The sequence below is a fragment of the Miniopterus schreibersii genome (assembly GCF_964146895.1).
Source record: "Miniopterus schreibersii genome assembly, chromosome: 21".
NCBI classification, from domain to species: domain Eukaryota; kingdom Metazoa; phylum Chordata; class Mammalia; order Chiroptera; family Miniopteridae; genus Miniopterus; species Miniopterus schreibersii.
In genome coordinates this window covers 228,676-248,711 of record NC_138123.1, presented here as the reverse complement: position 1 = coordinate 248,711, position 20,036 = coordinate 228,676, and the positions used below count along the sequence as shown (strand labels likewise).

The 20,036-nt window shown below is 60.4% G+C and overlaps 1 protein-coding gene across 1 annotated transcript in view; it reads right to left on the bottom strand.

Moving 5' to 3' along the window:
* SYT2 (synaptotagmin 2) overlaps positions 1 to 17,873 on the bottom strand; it is a 38,658-nt gene extending 20,785 nt beyond the window's left edge. The window contains exon 1 of the mRNA XM_081124202.1: positions 17,811 to 17,873. The gene's annotated coding sequence lies outside the window, so the exon portion shown is untranslated. The remainder of the gene's footprint in view (positions 1 to 17,810) is intronic.
* Positions 17,874 to 20,036: the final 2,163 nt, after the last annotated feature.

Sequence of the window (20,036 nt, the reverse complement as noted above, 5' to 3'; positions counted from 1 at the left end):
GCAGACAAATGACGACGGAGAAGGGGGTGCAAGGACATTAGGCACGAAATCAAGATTAATGCAGTTCCCGCCAGAAATAATTACTGCTCTGCCTGGAAGCTGAGCGCCCGTCGCGGACGGCCATTCGTAATGGCCAAGCCGGCTTCTGAACAGCAGGCGTGGGACGTGGGGGTGACTGGCCCTCTCACACCTCCTGTCTGAAGGCAGCTGTAGAGGACACAGCAGGACAGGGAGGGACAGACAGCCCCGGGCACCGCTCTGCACAGGAAGTTCCTCCTTTGTCCTAATTCTCCCACCCATTTCGGTGAACCCAGCGAGCACCGGCAGGTGTCACAGACCAAACAAAAGAGGCAGCCTATCAGGTGGCCCTGGTGGGGACACTGACTTAGCCCTTGCTTTTCCCTTCACAGACGTGACCCCGCTCTCTGCACCCTGAATGGTCACTCCGCTGCAGCCTCTCGTGACCCGGGCCAGCTCAGCCTGTCTGTCCGCACGGCCTGAGCTGAGGGAGAAGCGTCCACTCCAAGCGCTCATCAATCATGTCAGGAGAAATGACCCAGTGTGGCGGCAAAAACCGGGCAAGTGCAGAAGGGAAGGGAAAAGTTTGAAGGGATACAGCGTGAAGAAGAGACGAAGGGGCAGGGGTTCCATCTGAAGAGCTGACGATGAAAGGAGTCTGTGCCGATCAAAGACATCCACCCACAGGTTCAAGGACCAACACACCACAGACAGAAAAGTGACGAGAAGCCCACACCCCTACGTCTCTCAGAGAAACTGCAGTAAACAGAGAAAAAAGCCTAAATGACAGACCAGCCGAACCAGGAGTCCCCAGGGCAGGACAGGCGCCTGGGGCCTCAGTATCCAGGTATTTGCTGGGAGGGACTTGAACACAGACATCCGCTCGTCACCTGGACACCGGGCCCGGTGGGTGGATGGGCAGGGTTAAGAAACAACAGATGAGTGTCGCCCCCCACGTGTCAGTGGTGGGCCCGGAGCTCCTGGAATGTCTGAGCCGCGACTACCTTTAAGTCTTGCTCAGAGATGGAAACGAGAAACTTGCAGAGTAAAAGCAGGCTCATCCTGGGATGGTGGCAGGTCCGCCTCGGTGCTGGGAAAATGGCCCAAATAATATCCTAAAATCATGGCCTGAAATCCAGCCACAAGCCAGGAAAGAATCGGCGATCTGTGTCTCACTCAGGCCCAAACAGACCCGGAACCTCTCCGTGTTTTGTCTGCGTGTCATGTCTGGACTGAGCCTCGACTCCCCTGGGTGCTTTTCTTCCTAGAACGACCACGTGACGTGGCTGCTTCTGAATCTGGACCTCCACTCACCCGTGTCCTGGGGGAGGTCCAGGCAGCCTCCCCCGACAGGACGCACTCCCCAGGGAGGGAGGCAACAGCCAGGTCACCGTCACCGTGGAGTGACCTCCCTCGAGCGGACGCCTGCATGCCCGCTTCTGGCCCCGCGGAGCCCCTGCTGCCCCATGCCCCTCGCAGAGATTTACTCCTCTGTCCCCACCACCGTCTCCAGCAGACTTTAATGCATTTTCTACATCTGTACGAGATTTATTCGAGGCAGGGAGATTTATTTAGCACGTTCGTGCTCAGCCGGGAGGACAATTCCTCACAGGGTTCTGATCTCATTTGCAGTCAGAAGCCTGGGTAAGAAGCAGGTGATAGGCCCTGGGGTCATGCTCACTAACGGGCCCTGGGTCCCAGAGTGGGGGAGACACACACGAAATAACCAAACACACAAAATTATGCCAAGACCACCAAGGCAGAGCATGGAGAGGTGCGAGCACCTGACCAGGGACCTGGCTGGGGTAGGGCTGGGGTGAGGCTGTGGTCGCGGCTGAGAGCCGGGGAGGCGGCGGACCAGGCTGCACTCTGCACGCGCTAACCTACCTGTGTGTCACTCGCGCTGTCACTAGAGTCCTGGACACCTTGCAGGAAGTAGTCCAGTCTTAGGATGACACATTCGTCCCCCGACACCCGAAAGGATTCCTCCTGTAGCCTCCTGGCTGGTGTCCCTCCAGCCTCCCCGCTGCCCACCTGCCACCTTGCTGGCCGCAGGAACGAGCCATCCTGGCCCCAAGGCCCCGGGCAGGGCAGCACCGTGTGGGACAGAGATTGAGCCACACCAGCCAGGACATATCCACCTTTGTCCCTTCTCTTCACTCTCAGCCTCACCCACGCCGGCCTCCTCTGGCACCCGCTTCCCCAGGGCTCCCATTCTCCTGCCTCCTTCTGGCCCAGCCTGGCTCCCACGGACACTGTCCTTACTCTTGGGTGAGGCCAGTCCCCGCCCCCACCTTCCACCTCCCCTAGGGCCCTGCTCGAAACCCTCTCCAATCTTCATTCTACACATAAACTCCAGAGTATCCCATTTATAAATCCACACACACGTGCACAATACACATGCACACAGTCATGTGCACACACGTGTACATGCACACATGTTCACATACTCACACGTGCATACACCTGTGCATACACGTGAATGTAGACATGTGCATATGAAGGAGCACGTGCGCACACATGCACACACATGCACACACATGCACACACACGCACACACACGCACACACATGCACACACACGTGCGCCGCCCGGTTCAGAGGCTCAGGGGTCACCCAGCCTCCACCTCCCACCTGAGCGTGGGTATCGGGCCTGGTGCATTCTTCTCCCTGATCAGCTCTCACGCGCAGACTCCATCTCCCGGAGGCCCAGGCCCTCACCTTTCCTCGCCTCGATTCCACAGTTACCTCCCCACCGCTTCCCGGCTTCTGCGTCACTCCCTGCAAACCAGGAACCACATGTCTGCCAGAGCGAACTTCCTAAAACGCACATCTGGCCACATCACACCCTGCTCCACACCCTCGCCCGGCCTTCAAGCCCCCTCCCCATCTGGCTCGACTCCCACCAGCCGCACGTGGCTGACCCAGCCGGCCCTGGGCGCCGTCACTCACGCCTGCTTCAGCCACGCAGCTCCCTCTGCCAAGGCGCCCTCGGGTCAACCAGTGGTCCTTATTACTTCCAAACCTTTAGTAAGTGTCACCTCCTCTGGAAGCCCACCAGGCCCCCTCAGCGCGACCAGCGCGTCCATCTCGCTGTTGCAAAGTCATGTTTCTCGCGTCAGTGTCCCCTGGCCAGGCTCTGGGGGCGGGGCCGTGGCCGCTCAGCTCTGTCCCAGAATCCAGCCCAGCGCCGCCACTGAGTTGGGGCTCCAGACATGTTGGCTAAATATAGAGCTTCATAAAATCAAACATGAAACTCTGAGGATTCTAATTAATATGGGCCATTACGTAACTGTTGCTGAAACAGGAAACCAGACCGTCCCGGCTTCTTCCTCCAGGAGACGCACGGGAAGGAGGCACCGCGGAATCTTTGTGAATGGTTCTTCCTCTCACGCTCAGGACCACGGTTACAACCGATGGGCAAGAAGGTGGGGACGGGAGGGTGCCCGAAAAGGGGAGAGTTACCCCAAATCCTAGCCACGGAATCAGCATTTTCCCCCCACTCTCAGCCCCTCCCTGCTTCCTCCGTCTAAGAACATTCCCCGGGAATTGGGGCCCCGTCCCACATCACACCCAGTTAGTTTGTCCAACGAGCTGCGGGGCCTACACACAGGTAGAGGGATCCCCTGGCTCCTAGTGCCCGTGGGTATCAGAGGACCCGCTGCCCACTGTGGGTGCTGGGCTGAGCTCTCGGGGGACCTGAGCTGCAAGAGAACAGCCCCCAACCACAGCTGTGTTGTCTCACTCCTGGTGCCCAGCGTGGGCTCTGAGTCCCTCACTCAAATGCCAGCAGCACCAGCAGGGCTACTGTAGACCGCCGATGACTTAGGGAGGCGTGAGATCCTCTGCACGACCATGTGCCCACCCAACGCCTGGCACACCCAGTCCCAGACACATACACCAGCCCCAGACACACACACTCCCCACCCCCAGCCACCACCAAGCAGGTGGAAGCCCACCGTCCCTTGCTACCCACGCCCTCCAGGCCCACCCCACCCACCAGCCTGACTCCAAGCCTTCCCTGGGCTCACCCCTAAGGCCCCACGGCTCCAGGGGAAAGAAGGAGAGAGAAGAGTCCTTGCTGGGAGCCCAGGAAATAAAACGTGCGCCAGCAGCTGCAAGTCATCCACCACCTCCCCTCTAGTGTCTCGTCTTACTTAACAGGAGAAGTCCCCAGAGCAGGGTCCTTAACTCCTGCAGGCAGCCGGGCAGCCGGGAGCACTCGGGATTGCCAAGTGAAGTCTCTGAGAGGCCCCGCTGAGAGTCCTTCCGCCTCCAGGGTGAGAAAAGACTACAGACCAGACTGTGGACCTGCAGCCATGAGGCCAGAGGCCAGGGCTGCCCCGAGGATGGGCCACCCTCCCGGTGGGGCAGCAGGGAGGGCAGAGCCGTGCTCTGCTGAGGGGTGCAGGGACCACAGGGTCAAAGACGGCTACTTGGACAGCTGCTCCCTGCAGTCGCAAATGTCTGCCCAGAGCTGTCCCCACTCCCCCTACCCGGAGCTGAGTGAACAGCACAGGGAAGGGCTTCCGTCTCCCAGCACTGCCTCCCCCTCAAGGTAAGAAGTGGGGTGCATGGAGCAGCTGTGAGATGGTGACCTCACCAGCTATCCCCCCAAACATCTGACAGGATGTGGGGCCTCCTGCTAGTGGGGTCGGGACACAGCCTGGCCGTGAATGCAGCCTCTCACTCTGGCCCCCTGGCCCACACGTGCTCTAACACCACATTCGTGGTTCCCTGGGCCCCCGTCTGGTCCTCCCAGTGAGACTAAACTCAGGGGGGATAGTAGGTACCACTCATTGCCGCCCCCCAGCCATGGACAGAGCTGGCGCACAGAGGGGCACAGGGAAGGCGACGCCGTGTGGTGGATGACAGAGAGGTCCTGACCTCTGACTGCCCCCTTCCTGGCTCAAGGAGCGTTCACAGTGTGTTGGGGAAACAGAGGCACCCCAATTAAGCAGAAAGTTAAATAGCAAGATAGGAGGGGTCACCAGGAGGACATAACTAACTGCTGCAGGAGGCCACGGGTCAGGGAGGAAGCGGCCACGGTGAGTGGCTGGAGCTAGAGGCTTCCAGGCAAGGTGGGATTTCCTGTGAACCATGAACAGGCAGGACTCGAGTACCCAAAAAGGCTCCTGGGAAGCAATCCAGGGGAACCGTAGCGTGAGTGGAGGTCCTCAGGCGGAGCGAGTTGTGGCTTGGGGCGCGCGTGCTCTCACCGGAGCGGTAAGGCCGGAGCGCTAACACGTGGGCTGAGCAAGGACCAGCAGCAAACCCATCAACAGGAAGGGCCGATGGGAACCACGGGTATTCAATTAACCACCAGATCCCGGTTTCCAAACTGACACCAGCTCTTCGAAGGGCCTTCGGAAGGAAAGCAGGAGAGTGGAAGACGAGAGCTGGGGCCTTTGGGCGGGGGGGGGGGGGGGGGGGGTTTGGGGGACACACCCTTGAAAGCTGGAGTCCAGGTGAGCCGTCTGTGTTACTTCTTTTTAATGCTCTGTTGCGAAATACACCGGTGTTTTATTTCCATCCACACTGAAGCACATTTCAGGGCAAATTTCCTAATGCCTGTCACAGCTCAGGGGAAAAATGAATGCGCATTTCCCAGCTCCATTAACGGGAGACAGGCTCACATTGCTGAAGGCATGTTCCTTGCCAGTCAGGCGGGGGTGAGATCATTGGGAAACGGGCACAGAGGGTCCTGGTCATGGGGTACACAGGTGCACAGAGGTCCCAGGGTGAGTGCTGGGGAGCCCCCGAGACACCCCCACCAGGGAGGATCGGACCAGGGACCCGGCCTGGTCCTCATTAGCATTGTGGCCCACAGGTCCTCCCTGTCACCTTCCTGTCTCAGCCTGTTTGCTCCTTGTCATCCCGCCTCAGACAGACAGACAGACAGACAGAGTCTCAAGGAACACAGTGAGGTCACCTCTTCTCTCTCTCCTTCCTGGAGGTGGAGGCCTGCTGCCTGGTCTCCACTCGTCTGGGGCAGGGGGTCCCCACACTCAACTCCCCAAGCGGCCAAGAACAAGTTATCCCGAAACCCATTCCCTACCCTCTGCGGGGCATGAGCAGGCGGAGACCCACCCCTAACAGGCCCAAGAGCCACTGCACTCTGAGCCTCAGTTTCCCTATCTGTAAAATGGGTTGAAGCAATGTGCCACAGCTCCCTGCATGCCCAGCCTCAGCAGGTGAAATTCGAGGAAGTGGTGACAGCTTCACTCATCCCTTGGCACAGAGGACACAGCCAGGGTCTGCATGAGGCAGGGACAGTCCTGGGAGACCCGCTTCGGCCTCCTGGACCGTGCCCAGCTATCGAGCGAAGAATGTGTCAAGCTGGAGATAAGAGATAGCTACAGAGGAACTTGGCTCTAACCCCAAATCCTGAGCTGCATTTTCCTCTCTGTCAAGCAAGCCTTATCCATCCAGATCCACATCCAAAAAGTTAGAGGAGACCTTGCAGGGAAGTGCAGACCAGGGGCTCATGTGCCTGGCGAAGCAGGAGGGCCTGGGCCTAGGCTGCAGGAAGAATTCCTGAGGATGGGAGGACAGTCCTCAGGGTCTTTCAGAACTGACGGGTGTAGGCTGGGGCTCCACAGGGCAGCCACCCCTCCCCTCCCCTGGAGCCAGGCCCCCAGTGCAAAGCCTGGCCCAGCAGCTCCCTGAACTCCATTCCCGACCGGGACAGGGCAGGCGGACGTGGCTGCTGCTCCCTGGGGAAGGGAAGGAGACTAGTGCTGACCCCTAAGCACACGTATGGAGCACAGCACTTCATAAACGCAAGGGGAGCCAGCACACACTCCCCCAGCGCACGCACACACACGCACACACACACGCACGCACACGCACACACGGCTGTCCCCACACCACGCCCCCATCGGGGACCAGCCAGCCCTCTCGAGGCGCAGGGCACACTGCTGCTTATGGCTGTAATTCTATCCTGGGATCCCAATGACATCATTCCCACAGGGTCGCTGGAGAAGGGGAGGAGGCAAGCTGGGGGTGGGGTGGACAGAAGAGGCCCAGAGATTGTGGGTGCAGACGCCACCCTGGGAGAGCACTGTGGGAGGAGCCCAGCTGCACACCTCACTGGCCGTGTGACCTTCGGCAGGTCATTTAACCCCTCTGAGCACCCATCCTCCTGGCATCATAAGGCCACTCTCCAGGCTGGTTTAAGTGCCCAGGGGGCAGGGAGCGTCCTAGGAGAGGAGGGTTCCCACCTCTGTCCACTATCAGCATCCCACTCACCCCTCTCGGAAACCCAGGGCTGCGTGCCGCACATTTATTTACCCCAGCAACCCTTCCTGGGAGTCCACCAATATTCTGAATGGCGGGCAGTGTAGACACCCCCAAAAACAGGCAAAGTACAAACCTGAGAAGGCTACCCACAGGCCCCCTTGCACAGAACCCACTTCTCTCTGGGGACGTAACCCCCCCTCTTTTTCTTTTTTTTTATTGTTGTTCATCACCTCAAGTCTCCTTCCATCACCATTTATTCCCCTTTTACTCTCTTTTAGCTCCCCCAGACCCCTTTCCCTCTGGCAATCACCGAACTATTGTCTGTGTCTATGAGGTTTGTTCATTTACTCCTTTGTCTTTTCACCCAGCTCCCCAGCCCCTCGGACAGCTGTCAGTCTGATCTCTGTGAGTCTGTTTCTATTTCGTTCGTTAGTTTATTTTGTTCATTAGATCCCACATACAAGTGAAATCATATGCCATTCGTCTTTCTCGACTGGCTTATTTCACTTCGCGTGATGCTCTCCAGGTCCCCCCATGCTGTCGCAGAGGGAAAGGTGGCCTCCTTTTTGACGGCCAACCCCCGCCATGGTCCTGAGAACCAGGGAAACCCAGGAGCCCCTCACCTACCAAGAGGGCCACGGTCCCTGCTGAATATTTCATCCAGGAGCAGCCATCCATTAGTCACCATCAATTATTCATCCCCACCAGGGCCAGGGCCAGGGCCGCAGCCCGGGAGCAGCTGCAGCCGGGACTCAGGCCCACTCTACCTCCACTCCCCCGAAGGCAGCCGGTAATCCCCCCACCCCCGTCCACCCAGGGTCCTCCTCTGAACAGTGTCCATCACGCCAATGAGCAGCCAGCCAGCAAGTCCCGGGCCAAGCTCACTGGGGTACAGGAGCCTATGAGGATTTCCAAGAACGGGAAACAGACATGCTCTTTACCAACCCCACCGGCATATCTGGCGGCTGATGTAGCAGATGTGGCAAAAGGTACTGGGCTATGTGTCCCTGAGAAAGGCGTCCACTGCCAGCCCAGCCCCAGCCCCACCTGAAGGTCACCTTTCTTCAAAAGAGGTCCCAGAGGTAGAATGGGGCCTGGAAGTAGCAGGACCCTGTTCAGATGAACCAAGAGGCACACAGGACGCTGTCGTAGCCGGGCACCCTGTCCCCTCTCCCACTGTCACAGGACCACCCCCCCTCAGAGCTCTGGGGAGCTCCTAGCTCTGCCCACCCTCCCCCCACACCTGGCCCTTGCCATCTGACCCAGCCAGGACGCCCCGCGGCCCAGCCCTCCTGCAAGGGAGGCACCTGGAGTAGGCCTCCGCTCTCAGCATTTCAAAGGCTGAGGAACGCGAGTCACTGACTTTGGGAGACCACAGCCGGACGCCAGGACCTGAGGTCCCGAAGGCCTACTGCCTACCAGCTAATCTGCCCCCTACCGTCCCCCACCCCCCACCCCACGCCCAGCCAGGCCGTGAGCCTCGGACCACCTCCAGACCTCCAGGGAAAGACAGCCCTGGGCCCTCGGCACTCAGGCCATAGTACAGTTGAGCCTGGGTTCACCCTCTTTTTACAGAGACCCAGAGAGGGGAGGTGGCTTGGCAACGGTCTCAGTCAGCAAAGGGTGGAAATAATGTTCATACCCCGGTTTTCCTCTCCTTCCTGCCTCCAAAACTGGAAAGTCAGTGGCCCTCCAGTGAGAAGGGAGCAGCGTATGGGGGGGGTCTGTCCGCAGCATGGGGGGCTCTGTCCGCAGCATGGGGGGGCTCTGTCCGCAGCATGGGGGGGGCTCTGTCCGCAGCATGGGGGGCTCTGTCCGCAGCATGGGGGGCTCTGTCCGCAGCATGGGGGGGGCTCTGTCTGCAGCATTGGGGGGCTCTGTCCGCAGCATGGGGGGGCTCTGTCCGCAGCATTGGGGGGGGCTCTGTCCGCAGCATGGGGGGCTCTGTACGCAGCATGGGGGGCCTCTGTCCGCAGCATGGGGGGTCTCTGTCCGCAGCATTGGGGGGGGCTCTGTCCGCAGCATGGGGGGGCTCTGCCCGTGGTGCTGAAAGTCAGCCCCAGCTCGGGCGGCCCCGCGGCGGGCGGGGCTCTGTCCGCGGTGCTGAAACCGGGGCGCCTTGTGAGGCCGGCGGGGCTCTGTCCGCGGTGCTGAACCCCTGGTCCTGAGCAGCATCGTCTGCTTTTTTAAATTTTAATTACCTATTTTGATTGTGGAACGTGTCACAGGCGTCTCCCTTTCCCCCTCATTGACTCCCTCCGCCCCGAACCCTGCCCCAGGCCTTCACCTTCCCTCTGAGGCCCCTCAGTCTGCTCCTCGCTTCTACGTCTCTGGATCTATTTTGTTCGTCAGTTAATTCTGTTCACTGAATTCCACATAAGAGTGAGATCAGGGGACACTTGTCTTTCGCCGCCTGGCTTGTTTCCCTCAGCACGTTACTCTCTAGGCCCCTCCGCGCCGCCCCAAAGGGTCAGAGACCCTTCTTTTCACAGCTGCATAGCGTTCCACGTGCAGATGTACCACAGCTTTTTAATCTGCTCATCGGCTGACGGGCACTTGGGCTGCTTCCAGGTTTCTAGGCACTGCAGGGGCCTAGAATAGCACTGAAAGAGCGCTACGGCGGGTTCAGAGAGGGGAGGCAGAGGCTGAATCCAGGGGGGCACACTCGGGGATGCCCAAGGGCTGGGGGAAGGCACCCGTGCGCTATCCCCACCCACCACCTCTCCTCCTTACCTTGACCTGAGGATGGCCACCTGCCTCAAAGGGGACGCTGTCTAAGAACAGAGTGGCCGGAAGGGACGGCCAAGTTCGGAGGGTATGTGGATAACAGCAGACTCTTTAGAAGGAGTGCGGTGAACCCAAAAGGCCCAGCAAGAGGCATTCCTCCCCCTTCTCCTCCCCCTGGGCTCACTGAGTTCAAGCAAGCTGACTGCTGTGTCCAGTCGACGCCCCCCGCAGCGTGTCTGCACCCTCCCTGATGCAGCCCCTCGGATGGAGGGCATCTTGGTGGCCAACTTACCCTCTCCTCACACCGGCCCTGCCCCTCACTTTCCTTCTCTTTGAAGGAGGTCTTAGCGCCTGTTTGGTCTGTCGTAATGTGTGACCACGTCTACAGTCCAGAAATTCCTCTTTGTATCTACCTGGAGGTCTTCCTGCCGCAGGTTAACCCTATTGCCCTTTGCTGCGGAGTATGTTTCGGTGAGGCAGTGGGGAGCGGGGTTCCATCGGATCTCCCGTAACCTGCGGGCAGACACACGCATGCGGGCGATACTCCCCCACCTACGTCCACACAGGGAGCCTGCGACCAAGGGTAACAAGAAAACGTCCAAGGACACAGAGGACCCTCGAGAAGGCATCTGACCCCTCCCCACCTCTAGAGACGGGGCTGCTGTGGGGAAGGAAGACACCTCCCGGGCTGCCCACCCCACACCCTCAAAGGCCCTACCTCCAGCCCGTTTCTGGGGCTGAGACACGCGACGCCTTGGCCTTCCTTAGGCGCCAAGCCCGGCCTCCCCAGCAACTGCATCGCCAGAGACTAACACACTTCTCAGATGCCGTGTTTATATTCCAACAGGACAAGAGAGCAAAGGTGTAATTGGGTTCGATTTGGTTGAGTGTGACAACTTCACAGTTAGCCACATGTGTCATCAAGAAATGTGAACTGGGGATAGTTTATGCTCAAAAACTCATTTCCAGGAGGACCTGACATCTCCCAGACAACGCTAACATCAGTGGCACAGCAAGGAGAAAGATGCATGGGCTGTCTCGGGGGGGGACTGCGGTCATCCGCCCCCGCCCCCTGAAAGCTCGCCCTGCCTCTCTGGCCGTCTGCCCCCCTTGCTCTCCACCTCTCCTTGCTCTCTGCGGTGGCTCAGGACCCTTCTCAGAGGCCTATTCCTAAATCCCTTTCTTGTCTCCAGAGACAAACTACAGTTTGGTCTTTGAAAATCTCTAAGACTTTTCTGGGACCCTGAGAAGGAGCTGCAGGGATTTTCTGTTCAAATCGCACTTTATAGAGGAAGGAACAGGTACAGAGGGGAGGCGACAAGCTCAAGGTCACCTGGGGGATTAGAGGCAGATCCTGCCTCCCAACTCAGAGCTCATCCCAGGGCCCACCCTGCCAGGTGTTCTGTCACATAGGTGTGCCCCCCCCACCTGCCAGTGTCAGGAGTGACCTGGCGCCCATGAGAAGGCCCGGAGTGCCTGTGCCCCCACCCCACCGACCATGAACCACGGTGGCCACGCACACGCCAGTCCCACCTGCTAGGCGCCCCGCCGGAAGCCCTTTGAGCACTGAGCATCTTTACTTCACACCAATGGTCATAATTGTAATTAAATAATCAACTATGTGACCCTTTTGTTTAATGTCTTGCTTCCTTCGGAACGTAAGGGTCACGCAGGCAGGGACTGTGTCTGCTCTGTCTTTGTCACCACCGCAGCCTGGCAGAGAGGGCTCACTCATGACTTCTTGTTGCATAAATGAATGAGTGAGTGAGTGAGTGGGGGCCTGGCCAGGGTGACACAGTGAGAGGCTGCAGGGCCAAGGGTCCGGCCTCTCCTCCTGGCTCCACCCCTGAGGAGAGGGGACTAGCAGAACTTGGGACAGAGAGACTCTTGTCACCATGGGGGTACCCACAGCAGCCCCTGCTCCAGGCGAGCCCTCCATGTCGGTGAAAGGATTTAATCAGCCTAGGTACTTTCTTACGCACCTTTCTCTCCTCTCTTCTCCCCCACACCTCTGTCACCGGGACAGGGACTGGTCCCAGGCACACTGCCTCACTCACCTGCCCACCACGCCCCCTGCTCTGAGCCTCAGAGCCCCTGCCTGTGCCGCCTCGGAACGTGCTCCCCGCCAGCTGCTGACAATCACCCCCACCTGGGCCGCGTTAGCTCCTGATCACAGATGGCAGCTGCCATGGGATCGGACGGCAGCAACGGTTTGAGGGGAGCCACGGGTCCAAAGTTTGCAAGCAGACCACACAGCCGCCATGTGCCCCAGCCAGACCCCAGGTTCGGACCCCCACCAGGGCAGTTCTGACTCAAGCCTGGGCCGGGCAAGGAGGCCGCATGTCACCAGGGCAGCCTCCTTCAGCCTGGACACAAGGCCTCACATTCAATTTCATTCTCAATTTCCAAGGAACATGAGAGGGAGGCACCACTGCCCACGGGCAACCGGCCAAAAGCATCTGTGTGCATTTCCGGGAAGGGGCGACTCGTCCCTACTCGGAGCCAGGTGCCCCCGGGCGTCACACACCCCAACAAGGAGCTGCTCTCAGAAATCAGGGCATTGGGCGCACCCTGGGAGGGGCTGTTTGGAGGAGCTGTCTAGTTTATGAGGGGCCAGAGGTCTGTGCCCCAGAACTCAGAGACCGGAGTGCCAGCCTGCCCTAGGGATGCTGCCCCCTGCTCACCAGCTGCCCGCCCGGGGCCTGTCTTCAGGACCTCTCCTCGGGCCAGACTCCGACTGCAGGCCCGGCCCTGGCTGCCTCCCTGCCTCCTGCACCAGCCGCCCCAGCCAGCAGTTCCCAGCATCAAGCAGCTAATCCAATTTCTCGGCTGTGCTTCCCCTTCGCCTCCTGCAATGCCAGGATTGATTTGGAACCAGGGCAGCTTATTAACGCGATGCCTTTTCCTCCTCGTGGGAGAGTCAAACTGGGAGAGGGAGTGTCTCCCCTCCCCTCAATTAGCTCCACACTTCCTGCCTGCACCAGCCCTGGCCCAGCCAGCCTGCACTTCCTGGGGTCACCTCTAACTTTCTGCCGTTCACAGTCACGGGGGTGATGTCAGTCCCCCGGGGCTCCCGCCAGGACCTCAGAGCATCTCGCTGAGGTTCCTGTGAATCCCCTGCACACTCCTCAGGCAGGCAGCAGATGACCCGTCTCTCCAGGTGGAAACACGGGAACCCAAGAATCCTGGCACCTAATCTCAGACCCCATCCCTGGGGCGGTGACTTTGGTCCATGTCAGTTGGCACAGCGAGGGATTCGTGGTTGACCATGAAAATGGGGTCAGGCAGCCCCGAGAAGGACAGAGACGAACAACCGTGCATTTGCTAAATATGCTTTTCTCCAAATACACACAGGAGGTGAAAGGCAAGGAGGCCCCTGGGAGGCCCCTCCAGCACCCTGGCCGCAGGCTGTCCTCTCCAGGAGGGAGGGAGCCCTGCGAAGACCGCAGCAGCAGCTTTGCTCAGACGTCAGGACGGGCCTCCCCCTACACACAGCAGGATAGCTGCCTCCCATCACTTTTCTAAAGGACGTGCTGCCCTGGCTGGTGACGCTCAGTGGTGGAGCGTCATCCCGTTGGTTCGATTCCCAGTCGGGGCACAAGCCCGGGTTTCAGGCTCTATCCCCAGTAGGGGGCGCGCAAGAGGCAGCTGATGGATGATCTCTTATCACTGATGTTTCTACCTTTCTCCCTTCCTCTCTCTGAAGTCAATAAAAACATATATATATATATATATATATTTAACAATTAAGTATTTGCTTTATTGACATACTAGGCTTAGACCTGTGTTGAACAAGCCAGCCTAAAATAGCACCATGGTTAGATTACTGCCTGCTTTTCAAAACCATCATTTTACAACTTATTAAGCAAGCAAGGGATCAAACGGCTTTTATCCACCCGATATGATCAAAAACATATTTTTAAAAAAAAGAAAAAGAAAGAGAAAAACCAGTGGAAAGGGCTCCCGCAGCTGGGGACCCCGGAGAGCCCTCCCTGGGGCGAGGGAGGGCCCCCCATGGTGACGGCACTCGCCTCCGACTGCTCTACAAGCACCAACTCATTTCCTCCTCACCAAAAACCACCATCACAGGTGTGCATTTTTGTCTCCATTCTACAGATGGGAAGACTGAGAAAGACTGAACAACCTGCCCACAGTCAGGGTGAGTGGCAGAACCAGGAGCCCGGCAGCCTGCCCGCAGGCACTCTACTGCCTTGTAACAGGGTATCTAAGACTTGGCTTTTCTCCAGTGAAACCTGTTCCTCACAGGCTCCCCGCTCCGGGGGGGTCTGGGCCCGGCTCCTCTGGCCTTTCGCCAGCGTAAAGACGACTCGCCTGGAGAGTCGGGGTGTACCTGCCCAGCCGGCCATCGTCACAGCTATCCTGGACGTCACAGTTACTGCTATCTGTTTCATAGATGAAATTCTCCAGACCCAGTCAGGTCACCCCATCTGTGCTCTCAACGCATCGTGTATGGCTTCCTAGCACTTGTCACAGGTATGGTGAGTTCTTTACGCAATTATCTGTTCAGTTCTGTGTTACCCCCTAGATCCTAAGTGCCACACGGGCAGGGACCAGGTCTGTTTTGTTCCCAGCTGAATCTCCTCTGCCTAGCATGGCCCCTGGCACATGCAGACCCCAAAACGAACGGCTGAATGAATGTAGAAATTACTCGGAGGGGCCAGTAGTTGTGTTCACTGCGGTATCCACAGTGACTAGGACAGGGCTGGCACATAGTAGGTGTTCACCAAAAAATCCTGTTGAATTAATAAAATCACACACTTTGTAACTGGTGGCCCGGAGGCTGGGACCCAGGCCTGCCGAGCTCTCGACGCCTGTTGTTCCCCTGACTTGTCATTCCAGGCCTCAAAGAGAATCCGCGTCACCCGGGGCTTCCCTGTTACCTGGCTCAAAGAACCCAAACCCAGCCTCAGCTAGAACCTGGATCAGGAAAGTCCAAACACTGAATTCTGAAGCGACTGAAACAGCGTTTCTGCTCACACACAGCCTTGACTGTCTGAGGACGCCTCTGTCCAGGGACGGGTGACAAGCCATTCTTTCCGCCCTGAGCCCCCTCCTCTCCCTCCACGCTCACCGTCCTTCCCACCCCTGCTCCCAGACCACCTGCTCCCCCTCTGTCTACTCTCCAAGAGGCTGCACAGACTCATGAGGAAGAGAGGAGACCCCGCCGAGAAGACGAAATCCAGGGAAGGGAGAAGGGCCTCTCCTCTCGGGCCAGGCTTCCCTGGGGCTGGTGACTGTGGGTCCCGGGAGGGCACGGGAGAGTCTCCTCCAGCCACCCTCAAAGCCCACCCACCCCAGGGCCTGGTGGTGCCAAGGACAGTCCTGGAAGCTGCCTGAGGCTGAGGTCAAAGGAACCCAGACCCAGCTCCAGAAAGGGTCTCCCTGCCCCTGGCATGTCTTCATCTCGCACATGCTTTGCCCAGGGAGAGCCAATACCAGTCAAGGGATGACCCAGCTGCCAGCTTTTCTGTGGGGAAAGAGCAGCTTACAAACACCAACACCTTTCCCTTCCCTGTGTCCTGCTCCATGGGTATCAGGTCTTCAGGCTGCAAAGCTGAAAAAGTGAGAATGGTGTTTGCACACACACACACCCCACTCCACACACACCCCCCCCCCACTCCACACACACACACACACACACACACCCCACTCCACACACACACACACACACACCCCACTCCACACACACACACCCCACTCCACACACACACACACCCCCCATTCCACACACACACACACACCCCACTCCACACATACACCCACACACACACCCCACTCCACACACACACACACCCCCCACTCCACACACACACACACACACACCCCATTCCACACACACACACACACCCCACTCCACACATACACCCACACACACACCCCACTCCACACACACACACACACCCCACTCCACACATACACCCACACACACACCCCACTCCACACACACACACACACCCCACTCCACACACACACACACCCCACTCCACACATACACACACACACACACCCCACTCCACACACACAAACACACCCCACTCCACACACACACACACACACACACACACACAATACAGTTGCCTGGAAAAACTCCGGGGTTGCTGAACAAAGCTGACTCAACAGAGTAGCGGGGGCTCTTCCTCCTGGGGACAGAGGACGGGCCCTGAGGCCAGGAGTGGAGCACTTCTCTCTGCCTCCCCTCCCCCCACAGCTTTCCAATGGCTCCCCAGCTCCTCCTTGGGCAAGACTGGACTAGAAGGGGTAGGGATCAAGCCTGAGAGGTCCCCGGAAAAAGCCAGGCCCCAAGGGGCTTCCCAGAGGGTGAGGCCAGAGATCCGGCCAAGAGCCGGGGGGGGGTGGGCAGAGGGAGGCCCATGGAGGACCGACCAAGAATGAGGGTTCAGCTAGCACTGGTCATTCCTAGGGACACACGGAGAAGGGCTGGGGCTGGGCTCCCCGGGGCTGGCCAGGGTGCCTGGTGTGGACCCCTGGCGCTGACTCACCCCCAGGGCCCTGGCGCAGGCTGAGGCTGAGGCTGGCACAGCCGTGGGGGCCACTGCTCACCAGGACGCAGGCCAGGCCAGGCACGTCCCACTGCATCAGAGCTGCCCTGCCCACACCTGGCCCTCTGGCCTGGTCTTAGGGGCCCCGGGCAGGGCTTCTCTTGGCAGCTCTGCTGGTGGCCACAGAGATGTTTCCAGCAGCCTGAAGGCTGGACTTGGACCCGAGCAAGGGAGGCAGCTGGAAGGAACAGGGGCTGCCTGCCCCCCAGGGTCACCCTCTCTGACTAAGTGCCCAGGTTACCAGAGCTGGAGGGTCGGGCTGAGGACAACCTATACCACACATGGAGGCTCGCCAGGGCAGCAGCGGGAGGAGGGCGCGGGCACCCTCCCTCTGGGGTCAGGCCCTAGCCCACCGTCCTGTCCTCCGGGCAGCCCATCCTCATGCCCACCCCTCCCCATCGGGTGCGCCCGCCGGGCGGGCCTCGGCCCTCAGCCCCCTCTCCCTGCTGGCCTGGACAGCACTCACTTCTCCACTGAACAGGGGAGGCGAGGAGGCTGCAGAGGAGGGGGGGCTTTGGCTGCCCCCACACACCAGGGCTGGGGTGTCTGGAGGCACCTGCTGAACCTGGGAATGAGGGGGAAGAATGGGGGAGGGGACCTGGGTTAAAGGGCTGGAAGCATAAATCATGTCTTTTTAGTTTAAAACCCGGGGCCCTGAGAGGCGGGGGAGGGGAGAGGCGGGGGAGGGGGGCCCAGGTGGGAGAGGTCGGTGAAGGGTGAGGAGCGGTGGGTGTCTGCTCCCTGGGGTGGGGAGCGCAGCCCCGGGGAGGCGGCCGCAGCGCACAGGACGCCCCATCCTGCTGAGTCATGAGATTTGCAGAGAAGAGGGGCCGCCGTCCTCCCCAAGTCCCTGTCCCAGCGCCTCTCGAGCCGCCCTCGGTCCCCCACCTCTGCAGGACCCAGGGCCCCTGCCTCCTGGGGCTCCTGGGCGCCCCTTCCTCCCACCACGGCGGGGCCGGGGTCCCCAAGCGTCAGCCGAGGCACAGGTCCCGGGGGCGTCCTGCGCTGCGGCGCACCCCGGGACCCGAGGAGTCTGCGCCCCCTTCCGCCCCGACCCGCAGAGGAGCCGGGTCCTCAGAACAAGCCCCGCGTCCCAACGCGCCCAGACTCCCCTCGACCACAACTTCCCGTCCCCAAGCCCAGAACAGGGTCCCACCCCGCGCCCCTCGGATGGGGCAGAAAGCCCGCCGGGAGGAGAAACTTTGGGGGGCAGGGGTGCCCCACGGGCGGGGTGCGGACTCACCCGGAGCGGCCGAAGCAGCAGGAGAGACCCGGGCCTCGCGCGAGGGCGAAGTGGGGGGCGGCCTGGCCCCAGTCCCCGCGCCCGTCCGGCCCCAACTCGGCCAAGAGGCTCTGCCGCAGACTCGCGGAGCCGCCGGGCTGCGCGCCCGGGAGCGGGGGAGGCGGAGGCGGGGGAGGAGGCGGGGCCGGCGGGGCTGCGGCGCGGGGCGGGCGGGGCGCGGGGCGCGCAGAAGGCGGGGCGCGGGGCGGGGGGCGCGGGGGGCGGGCTGAAGGCGGGGCGCGGGGCGGGGCCGCGCGGGGGGGCGGGGAGGGGAGCGCAGAGGGGCAGGCAGAAGGCGGGGCGCAGGGCGGGGGGCGCGGGGGGCGGGCTGAAGGCGGGGCGCGGGGCGCGCAGAAGGCGGGGCGCAGGGCGGGGCGCGGGGGGGCGGGGAGGGGAGCGCAGGGGGCTGGGCCCGCCCGGCCCACACTGCACCCCCTTTCTCACTGCCCCCCAGCACAGCCTCCTGCTGAAGGTCAGGAAGAGCCAGGCCTCGTGGTCCCATTAAGGCTACACCATCAGGAGCCCCCCATGGCCATTTGTGGTCTCTGAGCCCCCTCCTTCCCCCGCCCCCTGTGGAGCACCTCTACCTGCTGTTGCCACCTGGAGGGTAGGGGCTTCTGGGCCTAAAGGGTTGGTGAGAAAGAGGGGGGTCCTTGGGAGAGTCAAAGGAGCGAGGGACCCACGAGAAGGTGAGGGGGCCGGGAGGTGGCGAGGAGGAAAGGAGGAAGCTTCCGTTTGTTAAATACCAGCGTTTCCCACCCCTGCGAGGTTCTTAGTGCCGGCGCGTCCCTTTGAAGCGGGCATCTTACGGGCATTTGCAGGGCGGAGCGTGGCCGTGGGGAAGGGCCCGGGGAGAGGGGCTGGGCCTGCACAGGCCAGTGGAGCAGGACCAGCCCGTCCCTGCAGCACAGCCGGGATTTCCACAGGAACTGGGAGCCAACCTTTCCAACAGAGGCAGCCCCTGCCTCCCTCCCACGGATGCGACAGAGGCTCCCACCCTGGGGAGAGGAGCAGCGGAGGGTGTATTTTCACGCCACTTTGCCAGTAACACCAGGTAGAACCTGGAGGCCGTCGTCAGGCTCGGCTCAGAGCTCGGGGCAGTGGCTGCCACCTCCCCGGGGGTCGGGAAAGGGTGATGGAAGGCCTCTGGGGAGCCCTGAAGGCGACAGGCGGTGCCCAAACCCCTGAGGCCCCACCCACCCGCGGAGCGGCCTGGCCGGCAGAGGAGGAAGAGGGGTCCAGGGTGCTGGGCCCACCCTGAGCCAGGTGTATCCCAGGCCTGTTGCTTGGCCAGAGGGGCCGCTGTACTGCATTCTCTCCTTCCTGCTCCCACGCTAACAATGAACCCGCAGGACGTGGGGCCAGGAGGGCTGCAGCCTCCTGGCACAGAGCCCAGCCGAGCCAGCTGGGCTGACTGCCCCCATTCCAGTTGCAGCCTGGGGACCTAAGGGCAGAGCAAGGCAGCCTGCCCCCAGCCCAGGGAGTCGATGCTGCAATCACCCTGGTTAAGCAAAGAATGTGGTGCTCCCGGCTACGGCCTCCGTGTTTCATCGGGACCAGGCGTTTCTGGGTTATACCCTAATCAGGAGCTCAGCCTCCCTCCAGCTTATTTCTGCAGGCCCCGGAGCCAGAAACCGGAAGACTGGAGAGGACCCCACACCCAGCCTTGGTCCTTTCCAGATGGGCCCTTGGCGGCCTCTGGCGCCAGCACTGCCTCAGTACACGGGCGTTCTAAACCGAGAGGGGGGGAGGACTGCCTGGCTCTGAGGGCTCTCCAGGGAGGAAGGGTCTGTGGCCTCTCCACTGCTCTTCCTGCTGGGCAGCATCTCGCCGCCCCTCCCCCCGGCTCTCCCTGGGGTGCAAGTCCCTGCACCCCCCTACCGGGTGGATCTTCTGCAGTGATCCCATTCTGAAGCGCACCCACTTCCCGAGTCAGAGTAAACATTTAGCTTAAATAAAAACTTACATGCAATTCCTGTCACTAAAGGTCTTGGTTTTCTTCTTTAATCTGATTTTGTGGACATGCCGAGCTTACAAGTGTGTTATATTTTTTATTGATTTCAGAGAGAAGAAGGGAGAGGGGGAGGGAGAGAGAAACATCAATGAGAGTCATTGATCGGCTGCTTCCTGCATGCCCCCCACTGGGGATACAGCCCAAAACCCGGGCATGTGCCCCGACCAGGAATC